Consider the following 22,431-nt stretch of genomic DNA (forward strand, 5'->3'; position numbering starts at 1 on the left):
ACAAAGTTAAAAATCACACAACACCAGGTTACAGTCCAACCGGTTTAATTGGAAGCACACTAGCTTTCGGAGCGACGTTCCTTCATCAGGTGATTGTGGAGGGCTCGATCGTAACACAGAATTTATAGCAAACGTTTGCAGTGTGATGTAACTGAAATTATACATTGAAGAATTGGTTGTCTGTTAAGCCTTTCATCTGTTAGAATACAGTGATAGTTTCACTTCTTTCATGAAAGATCTGTATTCTAACAGATGAAAGGCTTAACAGACAATCAATTCTTCAATGTATAATTTCAGTTACATCACACTGCAAATTTTTGCTATAAATTCTGTGTTACGATCGAGCCCTCCACAATCACCTGATGAAGGAGCGTCACTCCGAAAGCTAGTGTGCTTCCAATTAAATCTGTTGGACTATAACCTGGTGTTGTGTGATTTTTAACACTATCTTTAAAGGCACCGTCAGTTGAAGTTCTGATGAAAGGTGTCATGGAGTTAGAACAGCACAGACAAAGGCCATTCAGCCCATGCTGAATCACCTTCCACTCAATCACATTGCCCTGCTGAGTCCCTACCTCTGAGGCTTATTTTCCTTAAATGCCAAAATGGTTTCCCTTTCAAAGTATTCGTCTTCATTTCAGATCATATCCTGGCTCCTACTGCTCTCAATCCTTAATAGGAAATACAAATGATAAGTTCAGGGTAATATCCAACTGATCAAAACATTAAAAAATTTGACCTTATTGAGCATCACTAGCAGCCCCAGTATGGTACTGTCCCTACCTCTGAGCCAGAACGCTCGTGTCCCACTTGCTCCAGGGATGTATCACAATGTCCCAGAATAGGTATGTTAGGAAAAGTATCTAACAGTTTCAGTAAATTAGGTGTGGTGCGTATTATTTTGACTCAAAGTTGTCGATTCAAATCCTACTCGAGAATTTAATAATCACGGCTAATACTCCAGCATAGTAGCAAGGTTTTGCTGCACTGTCAGATGAAACTCCATCTGCTTCTCAGGTGGACATCTGAATATTTTGAATTTTGTCTGGAATGCTAGTTAATACTAACCCCTCAATAGACATCACAAATGAATGGTTATCTAGCTCTATTCATTTTCAAGTTGTTGCTGTTTGTCTAGCATGTTGTGTATAAATCTGTTGCTGCATTTCCCACACTACAACAGTGACACCACTTCAGAAACACTTCACTGGCTGAACAGTACTTTGAAAGGCAATGGTTTGGATCATTCATATTATTTCTCTTCACAGTTGCTGCCTGAGCTTATAAATATTTCCTGATATATTCCAAAACCCTAGCTTCTCCTCTCCTGTCAATCCTGCCAAAGGTTATAGACAGGATCTGAATTTGTGGGGAGTTTTGGTCCTTCAAGCAGATTTTGAAGTTAACCCTTCATTTGATGTATTTCTCAATATTTAGCAATGTACACCAGATGTGGGCAAGTCTAACTGTATCCAAATCTTTAGCATGGTTTCAGTGAAGGTGTTTTTTAGTTTTCATATGGGATTTTTGAAGCTTTTTGTTCTTGTCAAGCAATTTTTAGTTTATTGGAGTTATCAGGGCCTTGGTGAGACCACACTAAGTGTATTGTGTGCAGTTTTCTCTCTCTATTTAAGAAAGGATATACTTGTCATGGAGAGTGTGCAGTGGAGTTTCACTAGGCTGTTACCGGGGATGTGGACAGATTGGTTCGACTGGGCCTATATTAACTAGAGTTTAAACGGATGAGAGGGGAAATTTATTAAATTCTAACAGGGCTGAAGAGACTAGATGCGGGGAGGATGTTTCCCTTGGTTGGCAAGTCTCGATCAGAGACACAATCTCAGGGTATGAGGTTAGCCATTTGGGGCTCAGATGAGGCAAACTTTCTTCACTCAGAGTGAAGTGAATCCATGGAATTCTCTATCAAAGAAGGCTACGGAGGTAAAAAAACTGAATGTTTTCAAGAAGGAGGTAGACATTTAAATTTTAAAGGGATTCAAGGTTGTGGGGAGAAGGTGGGAATATGGCATAGAGATAGAAGATCAGCCAATATCAAATTGAATGGCAGAATTTCTAAAAGAGCTAAATGACATCCTCATTCTCCAAGTTTCTATTATAGAAAATGAATTTTGATTTTCTTATACCCCTCTGGCAGTGGAGTACAGTGGTATGGATGATTGACATTGAAGTTTCAGCACAGAAACAGGGGACCCAGTGTGACTTCTCGCTGTGAGTTACGTCATCTCATGTTACTGAGCTCAGATTCCACTGCAATGGTTTCACAACTTGAATTCAGTTCAGAAATCTGTAAAGAAGGTGTCAGATTGTTGGAAATACTCAACTTGTTGCAAGTGTCCTTTAAAGATGAACACCTGCCATCCTTAACTATCTAATCTATATGTGACTGCAGCCTTGTCTTATAATCCTTAACATCCCTCTGAAATGTTCTCAAAAAGCAATTAATTGTATCAAATGTCTCTCTATTTAATAAGGTTCGGCAATATTTGCTGCTCACGTTATGACAGTGAAGCAAACAAATTTGAGGTTTCAAAGCTGGCTGTTTTAACCATCTAATTGGGTGAATTTAGGATAGTTAGCTGCTTTCCTCCTCCCATACCCCATTGATGAATGGAGTGACCCATGCTCTGGAACATACTCCATATCCTCCCTGACAGGGACAGTGAAGAAGGTATTTGATATGCTTTCCTTTATTGGTCAGTGCATCAAGTATAGGAATTGGGGAGGGGTCATCTTGTAGCTGTACAGGACATTGGTTTGGCCACTTTTGGAATATTGTGTACAATTCTGGTCTCCCTGCTATAGGAAGTATGTTGCCAGGGTTGGAGGATTTGAGCTATAAGGAAAGGCTGAATAGGCTGGAACTGTTTTCCCTGGAGCACTGGAGGCTGAGGGATGACCTTATAAAGGTTTATAAAATTTTGAAGGGCACGGGCAGGGTAAATAGACAAGGTTTTTTTCTCTGGAGTGGGGGAATCCAAAACTACAGGGAATAAGTCTAAGCTGAGAGGTGAAAATTTTAAAAGGGACTTAAGGGGCAGCATTTTCACGCAGAGGTTGGTGTGTGTATGGAATGAGCTGCCAGAGGAAATGGTGAAGGCTGGTACAATTACAAAAAAAGGCATTTGGATGGGTATATGAATATGAAGGGTTTAGCAGCATATGGGACAAGTGCTGGCAAATAGGACTAAATTAATTTCGGATATCTGGTTTGCATGGATGAGTTGGACTGAAGGGTCTGTTTCCATGCTGTCCATCTCTATAATTCTACGGCTTTGCATTACAGTGTAAAATGCAGTAAAGTACAATGAAAACCTTTCACTGTCACCATGATCTAACATCATTTGATTAGCTTAAGAATAATTTTTAAAAATAAAAAAGATATAGTTTAAAAAGAGTCCATAACTCTTCCATCACCTCTTCACTGCCGGCAGCACCGGACTCAAATCCAACATCGAGGTTGTTGCACCTCGGGCTCCATCTTTTGTCACTGGGCCTTTTCATTACTGTTACCTCCGCTGATATAGTAGCCGATGCCAGCCATGCTCGCTCCCTCCACCAACCACCTATAAGGTTGCAACCAGAATCCCGTTCTGGGCTCAAAGCTTTGACAAAGGGTCAGTTAGACTCGAAACGTCAGCTCTTTTCTCTCCTTACAGATGCTGCCAGACCTGCTGAGATTTTCCAGCGTTTTCTCTTTTGGTTTCAGATTCCAGCATCCGCAATAATTTGCTTTTATCCTGTTCTGGACTCACCGGCTACCTTTTCATTGTCCACGAGGGTGCTGCTCTGGGCTCACAAGCTGCCTTGCTGCCGCTGCCAGAATCTTGCTCTGGGCTCACTAGCATGAGAGCGAGAGAGAAAGAGAGTATGTGTGAGTGTGTGCATGTCATTGTGTGACGTGAGTGTGACTGCACGTGACTGTGTGTTTACATGTGTGAGTGCGATGGAGTATAAGCCTGTGAGAGGGTGTGTGCGTGGGTGTGAGTGTAAGTGTCCATATGTTTGTGTATGAGAGGGAGCCTGTGAGTGTGTGAGAATGTAAGAGTGTGTGTGTGTGAGAGAGAGAGAGTATATAGTGTACACCTGTAGTGTGACCTGAACACAAGGTCCCGGTTGAGGCCATCCTCATGGGTAGTGAACTTAACTCAAGTCCAACTCAATTTGTTGGACTATAACCTGGTGTTGTGTGATTTTTAACTTTGTCCACCCCAGTCCAACACCGGCTCCTCCACATCACAGTTTTAAAATAGTTATAGAAAATGATAGGTGGTCCGCAAGCTAAAGTTTTAATTTGGGGCAAGGGAAAGTTTGACACAGGAACTTTCAAAAGTTGATTGGGGGAGGCTTTCCACAGGTGTAGGGTCATCTAGCAAGTGGGAAGCTTTCAAAGGGGAATACAAGGATTCAGAGCCAGCATGTTTCTGTTGGTGTGAAGATTTAAAAGAGACCTTCGGGGCAACTTTTTCACACAAAGGCTGATATGTATATGAAATGAGCTGCACAAGGAAGTGGTAGTGATGGATACAGTTACAACATTTAAAAGACATTTGGACAGGTCCATGGATAAGGAAGGTTAAGAGATATGGGCTGGTAAATGGGAATTTTTAAATTTAGGAAAACTGGTTCGGGCATGGACAAGTTGGGCCGAAGGACCTGTTTCTGTGCTGTGTACCTCAATGTCTCTATGATTTTAAAACATTTTCAAGAACCATTCCAAGAGTACGGAACTTCAGTTTTGAAGATACCTCTCCAATCTAAGACTGATTTCCCTAAGGAAAACAAGGCTGAAATAAGTTTTAATGTAGGTTTTCAAAATAATGAGGAATAGTAAGGGAAAATCTGTTCCAACTCATGAAGGAATTGAGAATGAGAAAGCACAGATTTAAAGTAATTGCTAAAAGAAGCAAAAGCAACATAACAAAAAATACCTTTTCACTCAGCAAATGGTTACGGTATGTATTGTAGTCAAGATTAGAGTGGTGCTGGAAAAGCACAGCAGGTCAGGCAGCATCTGAGGAGCAGGAAATCGACGTTTCAGATAGAAGCCCTTCATCAGGAATGAGGCTGGGAGCCTCCAGGTGGAAAGATAAATGGGAGGGAGGTGGGGCTGGGGTGAAGAAAGCTAAGAGTGCAACAGGTGGATGGAGGTGGGGATAACGGTGATAGATTGGAGAGGACGGTGGAGCAGATAGGTGAGAAGGAAGATTGGCAGGTAGGACAGCTCATGGTACTGAGCTGAAAGGTTGGAACTTGGGTAAGGTGGGCAGAGGGGAAATGAGGAAACTGGCGAAGTCCACGTTGATGCCCTGGGGTTGAAGTGTTCCGAGGCGGAAGATGAGGCGTTCTTCCTCCAGGCATCAGGTGGTGAGGGAGTGGCGATGGAGGAGGCCCAGGGCCTGCATGTCCTCGACAGAGTGAGAGGGGGAGTTGAATTGTTCGGCTACGGGATGGTGAGGTTGTGTCCCGGTTTAGGGAACATCTCTGGGACACCCGCACCAATCAACCCCATCGTCCCGTGACTGAACATTTCAACTCCCTCTCCCACTCTGCAAAGGACATGCAGGTCCTTGGCCTCCTCCATCGCCACTCCCTCACCACTCTACGCCTGGAGGAAGAACGCCTCATATTCTGCCTCGGAACACTTAGTTCCCCCTAGTCATACAGTGGCAGAATGCAGACACATTGCTGGCTGCTAGTGCACCATCTACCATTAGCCCAGTCTGTGTTTAATGTGTGGCCATTCCTAAAACAAGCATTAGGTCCTTGGCATTTACAACAAAAATAGCTTGGATACTGCAGGAGGGATGAAACAGCAAAGGTTGTAAGGAGGGATTAAAAGAGTAGGCTGTAAACAGAGATAGAATTGAGAACACCACAGAAGAGTTGAATGGAGGAGGCTCAAAAGTAAGTGGAAATAATGGGGTGCAAAGGAAAGGAAGGTAGGAGCCTGCAATGGAATGAGTGTGAACAAGGAGCCTGTAAGGAATGAGAATGGAGAGGTGCTGGGGGTCATAAAGAAGGAGGCTGTCAGGAGGGGAGAAGGAAGAGGTGGCAAGGGTTGTGGAAAGGAGGAAGCTGCAAAAGGAATGGAAATCAGAAGACTGCACAGGTGGAGACAATAAACATGCTACAGAAACAGGAAGGAGGGGGCTGCAAGTGGATAGAATAAAGTAATGAGAGCATAGAAGAAAGAGGCTGCAAAGGATAGAGAATGGAAAAAATCAATTAACAAAATAATCGGCTAATGAGGATTCAAGAAAACTTGGAATCACTGATGTAATGAACTACTACGAAATGAATGTGAAATCTCGATTTTGATACTGTAGGAAACATATAGGGAAATCTAGTAAATGCTACTATAGTGAACAACATGTCAGGTATGAATTTTAAAACTCTGACTGACAAATTTGAGATGCAGAAAACCAGAAATGAGAATCAAGAAGATGGGAGGGATTTGGGCCCATTCGGTGGGAAAACAAAAGAGAGGGAGGGAGTAGGGATTGGGAGGGCTGGCAGAAGGAAGGCGTCTGCGTCGGAGGAATGTGTAGTTGCTGGCAGATAAAAGATACTGGAGACAGGAGGAGACTGGTGGAAGGAGGGATTTAAGCTGCGTGTGGGGATCAAAGAGAGATAGAGTTGAAGCTGGGTTTAGGAAGCTGACAACAAGCGATGGGAGTTACCTCCAGGAGTTGAGATCTTGTGGCAGAGAAACCTGTATCAGCAAAACTGAAGGTAGTGGGTTTGCATCATACAGGAGCACTTAGACAGGCAAAAGCTTCTTAAAGTTAGTGCTGTGGGATGTACAATGATAAATACTTCATTTCTGCTCATATTGTCACGTGTTGTTGAACAAACTTGTTATGGAAAGATTTTAATGAGTAGATTTTATTGCAGAATTTTGACAAATAGGATGCTGTGAAGAGATATTGCAGATGGCTGGAATGATTGGAAACTGGAGCAATGTTAATAACGGGGTGACTTCCTAACAGAATTGGAGTCTCAGCTCATGTATCTGGCAGCAATGACTTTTCTCTCACTGAAACAAGTCTGTGGAGAACCCAACGGACCACTACAAGTTTGAGGACACTTTCCAACAGTGCTGTAGGGCTCATCCCTTTTACTTTAAAATTTAAAATGCCAATGACTTGATACAATTTATTTGTATTCCTCGAGCCATTTACAGGAGTGAAGGAAAGTGTACTATCCATTGAATCCATGCTCCCTCTGGAGCAATCCAGTCAGTTACACTCCCCTGCTTATGCTCCGTAACTCAAAAGCCCAGACAATTTCCTTTTGAAATCATTGATAGTTTCAATATTCATCGTGATTATGGGCAGCAAGTTCTAGATCATTACCACTTGCTGAGTAAAAATGCCTTTCCTCACATTACTCCTGCATCTGTTGCTGAAAATCTTAAATCTGTGTCCCCTAATTTATGTACATTCAGCTCATGTAAAGGGCTTTTCATTGTATACCAGATATCAGATTGTCATAGTCTTATACACCTCTATCAAACTTCTCAGTGTGCATAGTCATAGATGATTATCCCTAGCCTTGCCAATTTTTCTTTGCCTTGGAACTATTCTGGTAAATCTCTCTCAAAAGGAGCACCCTCATGAGGAGCTTTACATTTTTTCTAAAGTGTGGTGACCAGATATGAAGCAGGCACAGCATAGTGATAGTTTCACTGGACTCATAATTCAGAGGCTCAGGGTAAAGATTTTCTTCCCGAAGGACATTAGTGAAGCAGATTTTATTTAATAACAATCACCAATAATTACATGGTAGCCATTAAGCTAGCTTTTAATTCCAGATTTTATTGAATTCAATATCACCAACCTGCCATGTAAGATTGAAATCCTTGTAACAAAACCCTTGCCACCTTTGGCTGGTGTGTGATTTAGGATCTGCAGCAGTACAGTTGGCTCTTAACTGCCCTCTGAAATGACTCAGATAGCTGTTCAGTTATAGTTATCTTACACCTGTTTGTCATTTTTAACAGTGAATATTGCAATTTCATGGACAATATGTACAGAGGGCACTTCACCAAATCCTTTATTGCTAATAAGTTACGTAAATCCCAACTGAACCCTGTAGTGTCAACACAACTCATCTGAGGACTGCATGATTATAGGAAGTTATAACTGTTAAAAGATGACATCTCTATTAGCATTTCATCATTTTCCAAAACATAGATATTTCTATTGGCTTTGCTTCAATTTAGTCGCCTCAGTGTGGCTTATCCCAGAATAAACTTTTACTGCTTTAGAATTGAAGCTGAATTGAGCATTAGGGTTGCTGAAGTTGAGATCTCAGTGAAATTTAGATGTTTGACAAGGTTAAGTTCTGATTTGAGGATTAGGATTTCACTTTGCGTGGTGATCTTTTTACAGATAATGTTTTCTCAATCACACAAATGAACATTCCACTATAAAAGAAATAGACCCTCAGATGCATTTGCCAGAACAAGGACAAATCTGTAACAAAGCTGTATATTTCCAGAAAATATCCATGCTGAACTTGTTGCTCCCATTGTTTTCCCTCACCATAGTGTGCCCATGGAAAGGCAGCTTGGAATGGTAACAGGTGTTGCACATAAGCACATAAATGTACACCAATGGAAGAAAATGGAAATGAGTACCTTAGTTAAATTTAATTTCAAAAGTTAGTAGAATTCTGCAGAACAATGTGAAGTGAGAGATAGGTCAGCTAACCATTTAAATGATATCAAACTAATTTTACAAAGAAGTTCTGTCATCTTAATAAAAAGCCTAATTTTCTTTTCGGTAATAGAATAATGGTAACGTTAACCATGCAAATCAAATTTGAAATTTCAATTAAAAACGTTTCCCAGGTAGGGCATAAAGATGCAATTTGCATACACAAGACCTTCTATATTTGTTTATTCATTGAAATTGTAAAAACATAATTCAGTTTGAATTCTGCAGGACAAGTGTACACAACAGGCTAAATTCTCCTTCTGGCAAAGTGTCATTTTCGTCGAGTTCCATGGAGATTTTCTCTCTGCAAGGCCTAGTGAGTTTTCTCGAGTGATCATCCCAAACTTACCTCATTAACTACCAAACACGCTCCCATGGCACCCCTCTTGTCCAAGCCTTGTTCTCCTATTCACCATAACTGCAATTGTTCACCACTGCCAGTATATCCTGGCATTCCGGATGCTGGCACTATATTGGAACCTCAGCTGTGCGCTCAATCAAGCTTTGTCAGTCCAGAATTTGCCTTCACCATCAATATAGTGTCACAGCAGCCAGAAACTAACTCTTCTCACAGAACTTAAGTGGCAGAGCTGACATTTACTTGCCCATACAACTGTATATTCCTATATCTTTGGCTGTCTATGTAACAGACCGCACAACCCATCAGCTTGTGACCACTCCCATCTTACAAGCCTATCAAAATGCTTCCTTAAAACAAAAAAAAAATCAAATAATCAGAAGTAGCTTTTTCCTCTTGGATCAGAAACATACTGCTTACAAGTTAAGCACCTACAATTTTATAGTCAATGATTGATCAATGCACCAATTCTCATCCACAGAAACTGGGTGTTAATCAGCTCCTGTCAGAACAGACCGCACAACCCATCAGCCTGTGACCACTCCCATCTTACAAGCCTATCAAAAAGCTTCCTTAAAACAAAAAAAAATCAAATAATCAGAAGTAGCTTTTTCCTCTTGGAACAGAAACATACTGCTTACAAGTTAAGCACCTACAATTTTATAGTCAATGATTGATCAATGCACCAATTCTCATCCACAGAAACTGGGTGTTAATCAGCTCCTGTCAGGCTTGTTGTGCCTGATGCAGTTATGATCTACCATATAAATTTCCTCCTGATAAATGTCCTCCCCCTCTTCAGGAGAACACAGCTCTCATTTTCCCTCTTCCTCATTATCCATCACATCTTCTCACTACCAGCTGCAGTTGTGCAGAGTATAGCGCTCTCAGATTATATAATATACTCTGTCCAGACTACGTTGCAAGGATCCAGCTGATTGGTTCAAGCAGTGGAACGTCTCTTCAATAATCCTATTGTCTGCTCCATTGTGTCCATAGCCTTTCTTCGGGAGTTGCATAAAAGTCATCAACAAAGGTCACAGAGGGTAGCCTTTGTCCTCCAATAACCAGATCTTCAAATGCAGCAGGAACATGATAGTTCTCAAGATTCGGAGATGCCGGTGTAGGACTGGGCTGTACAAAGTTAAAAATCACACAACACCAGGTTATAGTCCAACAGGTTTAATTGGAAGCACACTAGCTTTCGGAGCGACGCACGTTCATCAGGTGATTGTGTCAAGGTTGAGAGTTCTCAAGGTTGTAAGGACCATAGTAGCTGCCAGGATACTGGGCACAAACCTCTAAGAAGTAGAACCGGTAATCACAGTTCATTTGCACATTGCTGAAATGCAACCTCGTTAGTTTGATGTTCATTACTAAGATATGGCCCTGTCAGTGTGATGTGCGTAGTCAATTCACCCTGCACGACAGTGTTACCTGGGCTACTGCATTGACCTTGTCACAGGGATATGAAATGAAGACGTGTAATCTGGCACAAAATTACATGAGTAACAGCCTTGATACATTTGTAGGTGGACAATTGAGCATTTCCACACGGTCCCCAATGGTTTCCTGGAATGAACCAGTTATATAAAAGCTGTGACCTTGATGGCCACTGGGATAGGATGGCCAACTACTCCTCAAGATTATGCCAGCTCCTGGCATAATTCATCCACAGTGTCCCGGAATATGCTTAACCAGTGGAGGAAATGGCATTGAGGATAAAGACTTTTGTCCTCCTGTGCCTTTGATGCACCCTGAGGGGATCTTCAGCTGTGACTTCTTCATAGGGTGGCTGACGGGTTTTGCTAGAGATTGCATCTACATCTGGGCCTGCTGCTGCATCTTCCATAATCCCGTATCATTTATGCATTCCAACAATTGCGACAACAACTGCTGTGGCTGGATCCATCTGTCACACTTGCAATGATCCTATGTCGGAGCAGAAGAAACAAAACAGGTCCTTAGCAATAAGAGTAGCCAGCATCCATATCACTTACAAATGCGTGCTTAACATACTCTTCCATGCAATGGGACATGGAGTATCTTCACAAAGAGAGCCATATATTGACTTATTGTGGCAATAAGGTATTGAATTTTACTCTGATAAACTATCATCAATCAAAATGCAAATAGATAGCAGCAGAGTGTAAGTGCTGCATGAACATTGATTCCTTCTTCTTCCAGCCCCAAATCACCCATCAAAGGTTTCATTGCATGTAACATACTCTGGCAATATACAGTTCATGTTGAGGAGGAATCCATTCCATTCCACCATGCACTGGAGAAGGTCTTGCATTAGTTGTGTGGGTTATGGCCTGCAAGTGCCTCTTTAAAGGTCACCTGTGATTATTTCTAGTTCACAGAGATGTCTACATGCAGTTTTACAAGATTCAATGACATGGCTTGACATTGTGATCAACTTTTGCACTTTACAAGCCAAGATATTTTTGAATCAGCCTACTCAGAGACATTGTTACACACCTCTGGAGGATGTCAGACTTTAACCAGAGCCACTTGGTTCAGAGGTTCTCACTACCACCAGTACCAGGAATACTACATCACCACAAGAACCCCATTTTTAATACTTGTTAACTGAATACATTTCTCATACACAATGATATGATTGCAAATGATTTAACACTTACACTCTACAGGTATATGATTGATGCCATTTCCCAAGTTGATAGACCTCCCATCATGTAGAATTGCAGCCCATGTTTTTGGCCATCATGCAAACAGTGACTCTGCCACCTTCACGTGTGGTCACAAGCATTTTCCATTCATTGGTTGCACTTAGCAATCAGTAGCTCATTAAAAAGCAATGCAGACCACACAGGACATAGGTTCAAAATCCAAACTCTAAAGGAAATGAGATTAAAATAAAATAAATTACCCATTTTACATAACATAATCTGGTACCTCAAATTTAGAGTCCGACTATCTTTCTTACCCCTGAGCCCCATTACTACAGTCAGGTCATACGCATTATCGTGCAGCAGAGATCTCCCAGCAAAGAAATGGTTATGATGACCAACTATCACCACACCCCCCTGCAGCATCGCATATCCTCCTACGTATTACCAGCTCACCATTATATATTGAATTTATCCCTCTTCACCAATCTTATACCCTCTGCATCCTAAGCTGCTGCCTCCAATCCCCAGTGCAGAGATCCCCCCAATTCCCAACCGCAACAGAGTCCTCTAAGACCCACCCATGACATTCATTCTGCAAACCCCACCTGACTGAGCCCCATCCCCTGACAACTTGAATTGACTTGAGTGACCCCTGACTGCTCTCCTTTACTGTTTGCACTGGACATACAGGCATGATCATGGCCCATTTTCTGGCTGTAATGAGACTGACCCCCAGACATTGACCACCTAAGTAGACAACTGACCATTCCCATCCATTGGACTAGATCAGGCTTTGCCCTTTACTGACTGTACCATGACCATGCGACTGAATGTGTTTCCCTGCACTTAACTAAGAACTAGTCCCCATATACTTTGAAACATGGTCATTTGTTTGATATATCTGCAGTTTTTGTTTGGTGCACATACATGTGAGATTGACATAGCAAAGTACCTTACAGCATTATGTTCTGTTTGTTTGATGATAGCTGACAGGAAAGACAAGCTGAAAATGTGTTGCTGAAAAAGCGCAGCAGGTCAGGCAGCATCCAAGGAGCAGGAGAATCGACATTTCGGACATGAGCCCTTCTTCAGGAATGAGGAGAGTGTGCCAAGCAGGCTAAGATAAAAGGTAGGGAGGAGGGACTTGGGGGAGGGGCGTTGGAAATGCGATAGGTAGAAGGAGGTTAAGGTGAGGATGATAGGCCGGAGTGGGGGTGGGGGTGGAGAGGTCAGGAAGAAGATTGCAGGTTAGGAAGGTGATGCTGAGTTCGAGGGTTGGGACTGAGACAAGGTGGGGGGAGGGGAAACGAGGAAACTGGAGAAATCTGAGTTCATCCCTTGTGGTTGGAGGGTTCCAGCAACACATTTTCAGCTCTGATCTCCAGCATCTGCAGTCCTCACTTTCTCCAGGAAAGACAAGCTGCCTGACTTTGTGTCTCCACTATACAGAAAGGCAAGACAGAATCAAAACGTGTGGTGCTGGTAAAGCACAGCAGATCAGGCAGCATCCGAGGAGTGGGAGCGTCAACGTTTTTGGCATAAGCTCTTCACTTGTGCCCAAGATGTCGACGCAACTGCTCCTTGAATGCTGCCTAACCTGCTGTGCTTTTCCAGCCCCACACTTTAGAATCTGAGTCTCCAGCATCTGCAGTCCTCACTTTCTCCTCCACAGAAGTACTGTGGAGGTTTAAATTGTGGCTGAAGGGACAAATTACTAAAAGGCAAAACAGGGATGCTGTGATCACCCAGACAGGACTAATTGAATGAGTGCTAAGAAAACAAGCAAGTGCCATGATGATGGGGAGAAGCTGGCGTATGGATGCCAATATTCGTAGACGTGAAGTGTGTTCAGGTGCTGTGCATGGATTATGTTTTGAGATATTCATGCCAGGTATCCAAGATGAATATCTGTAAAAAACAAGTGGTGAGCTGGACTTCATATCGGAAATTATCCGCATCTAGTTTTTATCCAGTGGATGGTAGAATGGGAACATGAATATTAATAAAGTGAGATTCGTAGTCATCAGGGTAATATTGAGACAAATTTCCTTTAATGCACCCTTCGCTATTCACTAGTGAAAAGCTCATCTTGATATCCAGGACATAGTTGTAAAATGCAACTTATTGCTCTCAACATCAAGAAGTACCTTGTTCAACTTCTTACCTGATTCTCAATTCATTTCCACTGCCCACATCATTCAGGCCTGGAACAATTCCACCTAACATTTCAATTTTTCATTAACTCTTCCTGCCATAATTTATGACTTCCTATATTAATAACTTGCCCCATTGGTTTGCCTCTACTCTTTGATTTACCTCACTTTCCCATAGGACCATAAGGTGTACAAGCAGAAGTATACCATTCAGACATTGAGTTTGTTCTGTCTTTTGGTGAAATCATGGCTGATCTAATAATCCTCAACTCCAGTTTCCTACTTTTACCCCACAACCCCTGATTCCCTGACTGACTAAACATCTATCTCACTCAGCATTGAATATACTTAACCCTCTGCAATAAAAAGTTCCAAAGATTCACTACTTTCTGAAAGAAGAAATTTCTCCTCATCTCTGTCCTAACTGTGTGATCCCTTACTGTGAGATTACCACAGAAGTGCTCCAGGACATTTCATCGGTCCTGGAAATTTTCCTACTTTTAGGCTTACCAGACAACTCAAACTACCTCTCTGTCTATGCTAGTTTCTTTAACAGTATCACTGGCCTTCTCCCTGATTTCTGTACCAACATTTTCCCTCTCACTAGGAAATACTGACCCAAGGTATTCATTTAAAACTCTACTTATATCTTCTGACTCCACACAGAAATTACTGGTTGTGGTCCTGAATGGATTTCTATTCATTCCCTTGTTATCCTAATCTGACAATCATCCCATGAGATTCAATGGCTTTACCATCACTGAATCCCTACTACCAACATCTTGGGGATTACCATTGATCAGAAACTGAAATAGATTTACTATATAAGGTACTGTGGCTACAAGAGCAGGTCAGAGGCTAGGAATCCTGGAACTCCTATCTCCTCAAAGGCTGTCCCCTGTCCACAAGTCCGGAGTATAATGGAATATTTCTATTTGTCAAGAGGACTGCAATTCCAACAACATTTAAGAAGTTTGACATCATCCACACCAAAGCAGTGTTTGGCACCACAATCACAACCATGGGGAGGTGATGGCCTAGTGGTCTTATCATTGGTCTGTTAATCCAGAGATCCAGGTAATGTTCTGGGTGCCTGGGTTCATATCCCACCATGGTGGATGGTGAAATTTGAATTTAGTAAATATCTGAAATTAAGAATCTAGAGATGACCATGTGTCAATTGTTGGAAAACCCATCTGGTTCACTAATCCCCTTTAGGGAAGGAAACTGCCATCCTTACCTGGTCTGGCCTACATGTGACTCCAGACCCACAGCAATGTAGTTGTCTTTTAACTGCCCTCTGGGCAATTAGGGATGGGCAATAAATGCTGCCTGGCCAGCAGGGCCCATATCCTGTAAATGAATAAAGAAAAAAAAATCTCCAGTGGCTGATCTCCAGTGGTCCTCTAAATCCTGGCTTCTTTGGCCAGTTGCAGAGCTCTCACTGTGAAATGTTCACTAGATTATGAATTCACAGTTTCTATATCTTTGTAGAATCATAGAATCATGCAGAATAAAAGAAGCTTTTTGGTCCATCGGGTCTGTACTGCCAAAAATATACTATTACCTACACCAGGACCACTTTCTGCACCAGGCCCATAACCTTGAATGTATGACACTTCAAGTGCTCATGTAATTACTTTTTAAAGGTTGTGAGGTTTCCCACCTCAACTACATTCCCTGGCAGTGCATTCCAGACTCCACCACCCTCAAGGTAAAAATGCTTTTCCTCAATTCCTCAGTCCTGCTTTTCACTTAAAATTACTTCTTGCTTTGATCCTTTGACTAAGGGAACAGCTGTTTTTTATTTATCCTGTCTATGCCCCTTATAATCTCATATGTATCTATCAGGTCCTTCCTCCGTCTCTTTGCTCCAAAGAAAACAATCCAAGCTCATCCAGCCCTCTTCACAGCTGAAACACTGCAGATAGGCAACCTCCTGGTGAACCTCCTCTGCATCCTTGTCTGGTACAATCACATCCATCCTATAGTGTGGTGACCAGAACTGCACACAATACTGCTGCTGTGGTGCATGTACAGCTCCAACATGATCTCTCTGCTCTTATAATCTATGTCACAACTGGTAAAGGCAAGCATCCTTTATGCCTTATCCAAGCTATTAACCTCTCTTGCCACTTTCAGGGATCTGTGGACAAGCATCCCAAGATCTCTCTATTCCTTTTTGCTTCTGGTGACCTATCATTCCTTGCATACTCCGTTGTCCTTCTTCCAAAGTGCATCACCTCACATGAGTCATGCCTTATCTGAGACCTCAGCATTCTTGTCCTCAGAGGTGCAGAGTATCCCAAGAGGGCTGTTCTTCTGTCAACAATCATTGCTCCATAGATGTCATCAGGAGTCTTTCAGGAAGTGTTAGAATCAGAGAGATTTTGTTGAAGTCAGTGGCAATGCATGTGAGAGACAGCAGGTTTAATGGGAGAGTGACAGTGTCATGCAGAATAATACTTACTTGTTTGTCAGGATATAGATATCTTGGCATCTCTCGCAAAGACCAGTATTCTCTCCACAGAGGGACTAAGGACACAAAGGTTGGGAATGATCATCTACAACCACCCCGACCAACCATACAGGAGCTCTCAGCTCTGTTATGAGCTTTCTTCTCTTGTAATGAGAAAAAAGGAGAAAGAATACAGCAGGTGGCACAGCTGTTAGTCCTGATGCATGTGGGGAAACAGTGGCAAGGATTGAAGAGGCAGTGTAGTAGCCATGCAGGGTTAATGGAGGGAAGAGTGGATGGGGAATAGCAAGTGTGTTAAAGCATAAACATTGATGGGCGATTGATTAGGTTTTGGGTAGCCAAGATAGAAGAAATATGAAGTGGCAGAGAGAAGAGAGTGTGGCATTTGAACTGGTGAAGTAGAAAATATTGATTCTGGATCAGTGGTGCTGGAAGAGCACAGCAATTCAGGCAGCATCCGAGGACAGGCAAAATCGACGTTTCGGGCAAAAGCCCTTCCTGATGAAGGGCTTTTGCCCGAAACGTCGATTTTGCCTGTCCTCGGATGCTGCCTGAATTGCTGTGCTCTTCCAGCACCACTGATCCAGAATCTGGTTTCCAGCATCTGCAGTCATTGTTTTTACCTAGAAAATATTGAACTTGTTTCTGCACTGCTGGCCAATTATCTCCACTCTGAAAACAACACTGACCCAGACGGCAATTTCAGACAAGGCTGGCAAGGTCAGGTGCTGTAGTCTCCTCTGATGGTCCTCCAGGATGGAGACTTCTCTCCTTTGCATCATCCCATCCACCAAGAGCTCCAGATCCCCGTTGGAAAATATAATGCCACATTCCTTTCCTTTGCCATGTTCTGATTCTGTCCACTTATACAGCAAGGTAGCTTCAAGATGCCAGTCATGAGTATGTTGCAGCATTTTAAAGATGGCACAGATGCTAGGACTATTGATTTTTTACAGCATACATCTGCTGAATGGAGAGTTGTTTTGCGAATGGACCTTAGTAAGATGGGGCAGATATCAGATGTAAGAGATGACAGGTAATTAATGAGTTGAGTTTGGCAAGAGAACCCATGAAGCATTGTAGCAAAAAATCTTCCAAAAAGTCAGACTGAGCCAAAAAAACCCCAAAAGATTCATCCCCTAAGCTTGGGTGTGCATGACCCAGATGACACAATTAATTTCATAATTTGGCAGATGACACAAAACATGAAATGATTGTGAGCTGTCAGTAAGGTCATGACCAACTTCAAACTTGTAATAATACCTTCTAGCGATGCTCTTTGCCAAAAGAGGAAACAATCTGTCTTCACTTAAGTACAACCTTTTATTAAGTGTAATGGCCTCTATTATTTGCAGTACATAATGTCTTTTTACATAATGTCTGCTGACATCCCCTCAAACGCCTTTGCGTCCACATGCAGAAAACACACATGCGCAGTACCTCTGCCAATACTGCCAGTCAAACACGCATATTTATTGTGGATATTTGATGTCACCATGTTCTTTTTCTCGCAGAGCATCTCACAAAACATGCACAAGTAGAACTCCCAGTGTTCACAATGTCTAACTTTCCAGGATGTCAGGAAACACAGGCTTCCTTCAATCCTTTTATACGTATTCATGTATTTCTAGTGTCATTCATAAAAATCTTCCCTGCAGTCCTGTAGATTCTTTTTATAATGTCATCTTGCAACTTTCTAGAAATGGCCCAACCAAGGTTCAATACAGGTTTGATAACTTTCCCTACTTGACAAATTTCTCCCTCTAGCAATAAAACTGATTGGTCAGATAATATTCTAGATGGTCTTATTTATTTGGAGCAAGATCAACTGATTGCTTTATTTGTACTCTGAGAACTCTTTGGTCCTCTGCCCTACCTAACCTAACACTCAGCATAACAGTGATGTGATTGGACTGGCAATCCAGATCCCCAGGGTAATGTTCTGATGATGTGAGTTCCACCACCAACATGATATATGGTGAACTATGAATCTAATAATTTTTTAAAAAATCTATTCTAATGACCATGTCACAATTGTTGAATGTTGTAAAAGCCTATCAAGTTCCCTTCATGCCCTTTAGGAGAAAGAAATCTGCCATCCCATCCTGGTCTGGGCTATATATACCTCCAGACCTACATAAATGTACTGAACTCTTCATTGACCTCTGAAATGACTTAGCTAGACACTTAGTTGTAATCAACTGCTATAAGGTCAAACAAAGAAATGAAACCGACAGAAGCATTCAGTTTTGCCTTTAGCACTAGAAATGACGATACAAAATGCAGCCCTGTTTACCCTTCAAAGTTATCCCGCTGAGGCTTAGACAAAAATTGGGAAAGCAGTTACATAAACTCGTTAGGTAACAGCAGGACATAGTCATATGCATAGAGTCCAGCTCTCAGACAATGTTCTAGCCACCATTATTGCTATTCCTGAGTATGTGCTGACCCCCAGTAGGACAGACCCTCCAGAGATGTCTGTGCAGTCATATATAGTTGGGAAGGAGTTGTCCTGGATATCTTCAACATTGACTCAGATCTAATGACCTTTCATAGAATCAGGCCAAATATGGGCAAGGAAACCTCCTTCTGAATATCACCTAATATTCCCTCTTAGCTGACGAATCAGTACTTGTCCATGTTTAGTTTCACTTGGAGGAAAGCACTGAGGAGGACTAGAAAATCATAGAATCCCTACAGTGCAGAAAAAGCTCATTTGGCCCATTGAGTTGCACCGATCCTCTGAAGAGAATTCCACCCAAACTCAGCACCCTCCACCCTATCTTCATAATCCCATATTTACCATGGCTAATCCACCTATCCTGCACATTCAGGGCAATTTAGCATGGCCAATCTACTTAGCCAGTACACATTTAGACTGTGGAAGGAAACTGGTATGCTCGAAAAAACCCATGTAGACACAGAAGAATGTACAAAGTTCACACAGATTGTCACCCAAAGTTGGAATCGATCTCATCTCCCTGGCAGTGGTAACCACTGAACCATTGTGCTGCCCCAAATGTACTCTAGATGGGGGACTTCAATGTCCATCACCAAAAGTGGAACTATTGATAGAGTTAGTTGAGTCCTAAAGGATGTAACTGCTGGAATAGGTCTATGGCATCATGAAGGAACCAACAGAATCTGCTTCACCTAGTCTTTTACCAGTCAACCTGCCCCAAATGTATATATCCCCATGACAGTTTCAATAATAGTGACCACTCCATAGTTATTGTGGAGAGGAAGATCCTTCTTCACATTGAGGATATTCACCATAGTGTTGTATGGTAGTACTGTTGTGTTAGATTGACTGACCTCAGCAGCAACAGGTTTTGTTTTCAACCAAACTCTGTAATCTTATTGCCCAGTAAATCTCTCACTCTACCATTATCACCCAGCCGAGATATCAATCCTGGTTCAAAGATATGTGTAGGAGCATATGCTAGGGGCCTTTGCATTGAATAACTTTCTTCTTGTCTCTCTAATGACTTGTCCATCATCTACAAAGTCATGAGTGAGACGGAATACTTTCAGTTATTTGGATGATTGTAGTTCCACAAAACAGTACATTCCAGTGAATTGGAACCCTAACCACCACCTTCAGTATTCACTCCTTTTAAAAACCAAGTGACAGCCATGTGTACCATCTGCAAGATACACTGCTCAAACTTAACAAATAGAGGTCATTCAAAAACTGATATTGGCATGGCAAAATTTGGCAGAAGGCAGCTTCCAAGACTTTCTAATATTGCAGTAGTGGCCAAAAATTGATTAAATTCATAGAAGGAGAGATATGCACTATCTCTGCACTATAGGGGCAAGCAGAATCTTTGGCTAGACGCCAAACCATCATGATCTGGTCTCACTGAGAGTGAATTTAGCCATGATAACTCACAACATCCAAACAGATTGTACCGATATAAATAAAAGTAAGATAATCTGAATGATTACATCTGAAACCTAAAACGAAGGATTGCTGAGAGACGTCGCTGAGTAGCATTTTGGGAGAAGTCGGCTCATTCACCATAACCAAACAGTGGAGTGAGGAAGAACCCAGTAACAAGGAGTGGTAAGCCATTACTTCCCTCCTCCTCTAACCAAAACAAAAGAGGACAGAGAGACTGTTAGGAAGTTTGTTGTAGCCAGAGGGTATTTGGTCTGTTTGTAAATATTGCATTGTAATTTAAGTGGCGAGTTAGTGCTGCTAGTTGACATAAGTGCAGGCTTAGGTGAATATTGGGTTTCAGTGAGTAAGGCAAGCAAGTTAAGATTCTTTTATCTTTATGACTGTAAAGGGGCAGAGATGGCAGTTTGGGAAGTGGTGTGCTCCTCCTGCCAAATGGGGGAAATCAGGGAGTAGTCTGGTGCCCTTAACAACTTTGTCTGCAGTAAGTGTGATGGGCTGCAGTTCCTCCTAGATCACATTGTTCAGTTGGAGTGGCAATTGGACACACTGAGGAGTATACGGGGGGAGAGAGTTGAGTAGACACTAGTTACAGGGAGGTGGTCACAACACAGGTTCGGTCAGGTACATGGGTGACCATCAGGAAAGGCGGGCAGTGCAGTAGTCTCTTGTGGCTATTCCCCTCTATCACAGGTATAACCTTTTAGATATTGTTGGGGGTGGGGGATAGCCTCTCAGGGGAGTATAACAGTAGCAGCCAGACCTGTGGCACCACAGCTGGCTCTGCTGTAGAGCAGGGTCGGCTAAGATCCAAACAAGCGATAGGGTTTTAGACTTGCTTGTTAGGGGCACAGACAGGTGTTTGAGACTCCAGGTGACAGTGTGAAGGACATCTCTGAGTGGTTGCACAAAATCTTTAAGGGAAAGAATGTACAGCCAGAGGTTGTGGTGCACATTGGTATCAATGACATAGATAGAAAGAGGGATGAGGTCCTGTGGAGTGAGTACAGAGAGTTAGGAAAGAGGCTGAAACACAGGACCTCAAGGGTAGTAATCTCTGAGATACTGCCATTGGCACGTGCTAGTGAGGCTATGAATAGAAAGATAGGACAGACAAATACATGGTTAAGGAGCTGGTACAAGGGGCAGGGTTTCATGTTTTTGGATCATTGGGATCTCTTCTGGGGCAGGGGTGACCTGTACGAGAGGCTCGGGTTGCACCTGAACTGGAGGGGAACCAATATCCTCATAGGGAGCTTTGTTAGTGCTGCTCAAGAAGTTTAAATTAGAGTTGCAGGGGGGCTGGGAACCAGAGCAGCAGGTCAGCAAGTAGAGGGATTATGGGGAAGGTAGATATTAGGACCAGTAAATCAGAAGGAAAGAAGGGGCAGAGACAAGTAAATGAACACGCTGGTACTAATGGGCTGACGTGTGTTTATTTCAACACAATGAGTATCATAGGTAAGACAAATGAATTTAAAGCCTGGATCAGTATATGGGACTATGATGTTGTGGCCATTATAGAGACTTAGTTGAGATAGGGACAGGACTGGTTGCTCAACATTCCAGGGTTTTGTTGTTTTAGACAAGATAGAGAGGAAGGTAAAACAGGTGGAAGAGTAGCATAACTAATCAGGGAGAATATTACATCTGCATTAAGAGAGGAAATACTGGAGGGCTCATTACTGAGGCAATATGGGTAGAGTTCAAAAATAAGATGGGTGCAATCGCTCTGATAGAATTATCCTCTAGGCCCTCCCCACAGCCACCAAGAGATTGTTGGCAGATTATGGAAAGATACAATAAAAACAGTTGTCATAGTGGGTGACTTTAACTTCCCCAATATTGACTGAGAGTCCCTAATAGCAAGAGGCTTAGACTGTGCAGAATTTGTTAGGTGCATCTAAGCGGGTTCTTGAAACAGTATGTAGATAGTCCAATTCCAGGAGGGCCCAAACTTCCCTCCAGCACATCTCCTACACTACCTCCACCTCTGCCCTTGAATCCCACCTCTTCAACTGCAACAAGGATAGAACACATCAGTCCTCACCTTCCACCCCACTAATCTCCGGATACAGCGCATTATCCTCCACCATTTCTGCCACCTACGATCAGACCCCACCACCACCAGACATACATTTCCCTCCAAAGCCATAT

Source organism: Chiloscyllium plagiosum, chromosome 6, assembly GCF_004010195.1.
Source record: "Chiloscyllium plagiosum isolate BGI_BamShark_2017 chromosome 6, ASM401019v2, whole genome shotgun sequence".
Taxonomy (NCBI): domain Eukaryota; kingdom Metazoa; phylum Chordata; class Chondrichthyes; order Orectolobiformes; family Hemiscylliidae; genus Chiloscyllium; species Chiloscyllium plagiosum.